Consider the following 6000-nt stretch of genomic DNA (forward strand, 5'->3'; position numbering starts at 1 on the left):
TAACGTCCATTATTTTTTTAAAAAAAGAACCCTATGAAGCCTGAAATCTCAACTGAAAATATAATTTAAGAGGAATTGAGCATTTCTTAAGTATAATTTGGAAAGGATTGCTGCAAGTTACAAGCTTCTACTATATGGTAAGAAAGATGTGTACAGTTGGCCTCAGTATCCATGGGGGATCCATGCAGATACCAAAATCTGAGGATGCTCGGGTTCCATTGTGCCCAATGGCAGCACATGCACATGGCTGAGCTGCCATTAGGGAGAATGGGACTTCAATGGCAGCATATGCACATGGCTACGCTGGTATTAGGGACAGCCTCCGTTGTCCCCACTGGCAGCACATGCACACAGCGACACTGCCATTAGGGACAACAGGACTCATTGTCGTTAATGGTGCTGCAGCCACGTGCTGTCACTGGGAGAATGGGGGCTGTTCTTAATGGTGGTGTGGCCATGTGTTTGCACTACCATTGGGGAGATATGTGTTATGCGTATATAGTGTGCTTTTTATTTCTGTACATTTTTTGTTTAAAAAACAAAACTTGATAAAAAAAGATTTGAAAAAAAGCTGAGTGTGAACTGCTTTCTCACTTTTATCTCATTTTGCAGCAACTGAAGTGAATCAGGACAAAGAAGAAAAGTGGAAGGAGAAGAGAGAAACTGGGACATTTTAAAAGCAACTGAAAAAGTGGGACAACACAACATTAGTCATGACTGTTCCTGCCATATTGAAACAGTTTGAGTGTGTAGAATCACGGTGGAGTAAGAGAGCTGGAAGCTTTTCACAACCTCCAGTGAAGAGATCATTGTTCTCCTTGCTGCAGGAAATTAGCCATCTCCATAGAAGTTGATTGGGGAAAGGAGAGCCTTTGCCTTAATCTCCTGCCCATCCTATGATCTCTGCTGAAATTGCTGTTTCTCCACCACTCATGGAATTGCGTGTTATTGATCTTGCCATAAGTCAATGAAAGTAAATCTTGTGCTGCTTGCAATAATTGTCAGTGAAACACAACATGCATCATTTCTAAATGAAACTAGCAAAGTACTTATTGACACTCTTGATTTAGAAGAAGTAGACTTATAAAAAACATAACACTTGGTGTTCTCTCTGTAGATTTCTCAGAATGATTGCAACCTGTTTCTGCTGCCCTTTATAGTTTACTTTGCAAGTTATTCCATTTGCAAGCTTATTTATTTACCAAAAGCCTCTTTTAAAAGGTTGGGGAGCAGGGGCTGTTTCTTCTCGTATAGTAGCAACTGGTCACTTAAACCTATAGGAATAATATAATATAATACATATAATATATCTTACTTCACAACTGAAGTACTCCACATGGTTGTCAAAAGGTTGCCATCCCCTACAGCATTAACACCAGGTTAAAATCACACAGTTGTACCACTGGTTGGCTCATTTCAAACTAGGTGCAGCTTTTTAACTGTTCTCAGAGGCAGCCCCATATAAAAGTGCCCAAAGCATGCACGACAGTGACAAACTCTCATATAGCAGAAGCTGTGAGCTGTTTTGGCCTTGTTTCTCAGAATGCCACCAATAATCCCATCCCATCCTATCCCAGTTTATCCTGGAGTTTGTTATACAGTGGAAAGGAGAAGCCAGGCATAGTCAGACACGCATTCTAGACTCAAGGAGAGCTGATTTCAGTAAACTTAGAGAAATACTGGGGGTGATCCCATGGTCAGGAATACTAAAAGAGAAGGGAGTTCAGGATGGATGGGAGTTTCTCAAAAGGTTGATACTGAAGGCACAAATTAAAACAGTTCCAGTGAGGAAGAAAAATGGGAGGTGTTGCAAGAACCCAGGATGGATGACCAAGGAACATTCAACTCAGCTAAATTTAAATGGAACATGTATAAGAAATGGAAAAATGGGGAAATCACCAAAGAGGAATTCAAACAAATAGCTAGCATGTGTAGAGATAAGGTCAGAAAAGCTAAAGCACAGAATGAACTCAGGCTTGCTAGAGAGGTTAAGAACAACAAAAAGGACTTTTATGGATATGTCCACAGCAAAAGGAAGAAAAAGAAAATAGTAGGGCCACTGCATGGAGAAGAAAGGCAGAAATTACTCAACACTTTCTTTGCCTCAGTCTTCTCAGAAAAAGCAAAGGGTGCTCAACCTGAGGATAATGGAGCAGAGGACAGAATAGGGGAATTTCAGGACAAAATAAGTAAAGAGATAGTACAGGAATACCTGTTTAACCTAAATGAATTTAAGTCTCCAGGACCAGATGAACTACATCCAAGGGTATTAAAAGAACTGTCAAATATAATATCGGAGCCATTGGCAATAATCTTTGAAAACTCCTGGAGAACAGGAGAAGTCCCAGCAGACTGGAGGAGGGCAAACATTGTCCCTATCTTCAAAAAGGGGAAGAAAGAGGATCCCAACAATTATCGTCCAGTTAGTCTGACATCTATACCAGGAAAGATTCTGGAGCAGATCATTAAACAGAGAATCTGTGAACATCTAGAAAGCAATTCCATAATCACAAAAAGTCAACACAGGCTTCAGAGAAAGAAGTCATGCCAGACAAATCTTATCTCGTTCTTTGATAAAGTTACCAGCTTGTTAGATGAAGGGAATGCTGTGGATATAATATATCTTGATTTCAGTAAGGCCTTCGACAAAGTTCCCCATGACATTCTTGCAAACAAGCTTGTAAAATGTGGGCTAGACAAGGCAACTGTTACATGGATTTGTAATTGGTTGACTGGCCGAACCCAAAGGGTGCTCAACAATGGCTCCTTTTCATCCCGGAGAGAAGTGACCGGTGAGGTCCCACAGGGCTCTGTCCTGGGGCCAGTACTGTTCAACATCTTTATCAATGACTTAGATGACAGAATTGGGGGCATACTTATCAAATTTGCAGATGACACCAAATTAGGAGGAATAGCTAATACTCCAGAGGACAGGATCAAAATTCAAAATGACCTGAATAGGCTAGAAAGCTGGGCCACAGCTAACAAAATGAACTTCAACAGGGAGAAATGTAAGGTACTGCACTTAGGGTGGAAAAATGAAATGCACAGATATAGGATGGGGGGCACCTGGCTTAAGGAGACAACATGTGAAAGGGATCTAGGAGTCCAAGTAGACCACAAGTTGAAAATGAGTCAACAGTGCGATGCGGCAGCTAACAAGGCCAATGCGATTTTAAGCTGCATCAATAGAGGTATAGTGTTTAGATCAAAGGAAGTAATAGTGCCACTGTACTCTGATTTGGTCAGGCCCCACCTGGAATATTGTGTCCAGTTCTGGACGCCACAATTCAAAAAGGATGTTGAGAAACTGGAGCGTGTCCAAAGGAGGGTGACTAAAATGGTGAAAGGTCTGGAAACCATGCCCTATGAGGAACGCCTTAGGGAGCCTGGAGAAAAGAAGGTTAAGAGGTGATATGACAGCCCTGTTTAAATATTTGAAGGGATATCATATTGAGGAGGGAGCAAGCTTGTTTTCTGTTGCTCCACAGACTGGGACCCGGAGCAATGGATGCAAGCTGCAGGAAAAGAGATTCCACCTCAACATTCGGAGGAACTTCCTGACAGTAAGGGCTGTCCGACAGTGGAACACACTCCCTCGGAGTGTAGTGGAGTCTCCCTCCTTGGAGGTCTTTAAGGAGAGGCTGGATGGCCATCTGTCGGGGATGCTTTGATTTGGATTTCCTGCATGGCAGATGGTTGGACTGGATGGCCCTTGCGGTCTCTTTCAACTCTAATGTTTCTATGATGATCCCATCAAGTCACAATACTTTTTTCCTCTTTCTCAATAGAAATTGGCATGTAGCTTTGCGTGTGGTTTCCCCCCCCCCCCCCCAAATTGCATGGTGCTCTAGAGACTAGTACATAAACCAGTGGATCCAAATTATAAGAAAAGAGATTCTGCCTAAACAGTAGTAAGGACTTTTTTTTTTTTTTACTGTAAGAGCTGTTCAGTAGTGGAATAGATTGTCTCAGATAGTGGTGGACTTCCCTACTTCCCTTCTTTGGAGGTCTTTAAACAGTGGTTAGATGGGCACCTTTCAGGAATGCTTTGTGTATTTCTGCACAGGAGATGTTTGAATTAGATGAACCTTGTGGTCACTTCCAAATCAGATTCTGTGATTCTATCTGTATGTGCTTTCCCCCACAATGTTTATACATTTGCCCCTATGATTAAAGTGTACCAATCCCCATTTTCCAAACAGTTACATTTTCAATCATTTTCTCCTAATATACAGGGTTTTCCCCAAGACTTCTCCTTTTTTTAAAAAAAATGTCTTTGTGCACATATTCTAAATATAGATGTTTCAATCTGGGACATTCTTTCAAATGTATGCATTGTTTTGTGTGCAGTTTTCCTTTGCGGAAATTCACTGCACTCAGAAATGCAGAGGTTTCTCAGGCATAATTGGTTTAGAACTATTATCACCTTTGGAAGGTGTAAAATGGATATTTGGACTGAGAAAACTCAATCCAGTAGACTCCTTTTCCACCACCAGTTGTGAGGCAAAGTTGACAATCCATGCTATGGTGAATGCTGCCACCTAGGAATCCAGGAGTGCTATTGAGTCCAATAGTAGAAACCTATTATTTACAGGGGACTTGTGTGTGACTTCCATTCAGAATAATCTTAAACTGTATCCACATTTCAGAAATAATCCAGTTTGACATCACTTTAACTGCCATGGCTCAACACTATGGAATTCTGGAATTGTAGTTTGGTGGGGCACCAGAGCTCTCTGACAGAGAAGGCTAAATGTCTCACAAAACTACTATTCTCAGAATTCCATAGCATGGAACCATGGCAGCTAAAATAGTGTCAAACTGGATTATTTTTGCAATGTGGATGCAGCCACTGTCTCTTGTGTGGGATGAAAGTATTTTATTCATGTAAATTATTATTAACTTGTTAGAACCAGAGAACTATAGCTAAACTGAAAAACTGTAGCCTTAGGCATCCAGTCTACAGAGTCACTGATATCATCTGCTCTCTGATCTGGATGGAGCGTGTGGTTTTTATTCAGCCTCATTCTATTCACTGTACATCAAAGGTGTAAATTCAGATATTTCACAAACTCATATAGAGGAAAAATAGTGATGGGTATCTTTAACCATTGATCAGAGTCAAAACTGAACCCATTTTGTTTTACAGCACACTATAAAACAATAATGCTTTCTTCTTCTTCATGCCTATTATTTCAAGACATCACACACCTAGGTGGCAAGAAGATTAATGTTTTTGTCTTCTTATTTAGTAGGTTGCATTATAATCTTTTTAGTATGAATGCAAAGTATGAAATCCATGAGTACCCCATAGATTACAATTCTTTTACATAAATTACATACATAAATAAATAATCTATAGGTTTTAATGAATGTTACTTCTGAGTAGACATCAGTAGCATTGTACAGTGAATGTATGGTTATTTAAAAAACAGGTTATAATTTTAAACTGGCAGCCTTTTTCCCCCCAAGGTAGTATAAAAATGATTCACTGGGTTTTATTTCAAAACATACCTCCGAGACAAGAAAATTGCACTCTAGCACTGAATCAGGTCAAACCAAAACAAGCCAAAAGTGTTCAAAGACAGAAGAAATGCAAATATTATTATAATGAAAATGTTTTCTTTTCCCATGTAGGTGTCATGTAACTGAACTTCATGATTTACTTTTGCATGAACAACCAGAAATGCAATTTAAAGATGGAGAGAAGATACTACCTCTTTTGAAGTAAGGAAAGTATGATAAAACATGATTGAAAGCATCAGTATTAAATCTGCAGTTATCTTAGAAATGAGCCCATCTGAACAAACTGGGACATTAAAATATTTTTGTTTACTTCTAATTCAAGTTTTAATGGGAAATGTTGTATGTAATAGAGACCAAAAACAAGATATAAATGCAAAGATGAAGACTGAAATTTATGTTCAGTGTTCTAGAAGTATGCCCCAGGTGAATTAAATGGACTTTGTACTGAAATGCACCAAGTAAACCTTCACT

This window comes from Sceloporus occidentalis, unplaced genomic scaffold, assembly GCF_023333645.1.
Source record: "Sceloporus occidentalis isolate IW3139 unplaced genomic scaffold, rSceOcc1.0.p SCAF_5, whole genome shotgun sequence".
Taxonomy (NCBI): Eukaryota; Metazoa; Chordata; class Lepidosauria; order Squamata; family Phrynosomatidae; genus Sceloporus; species Sceloporus occidentalis.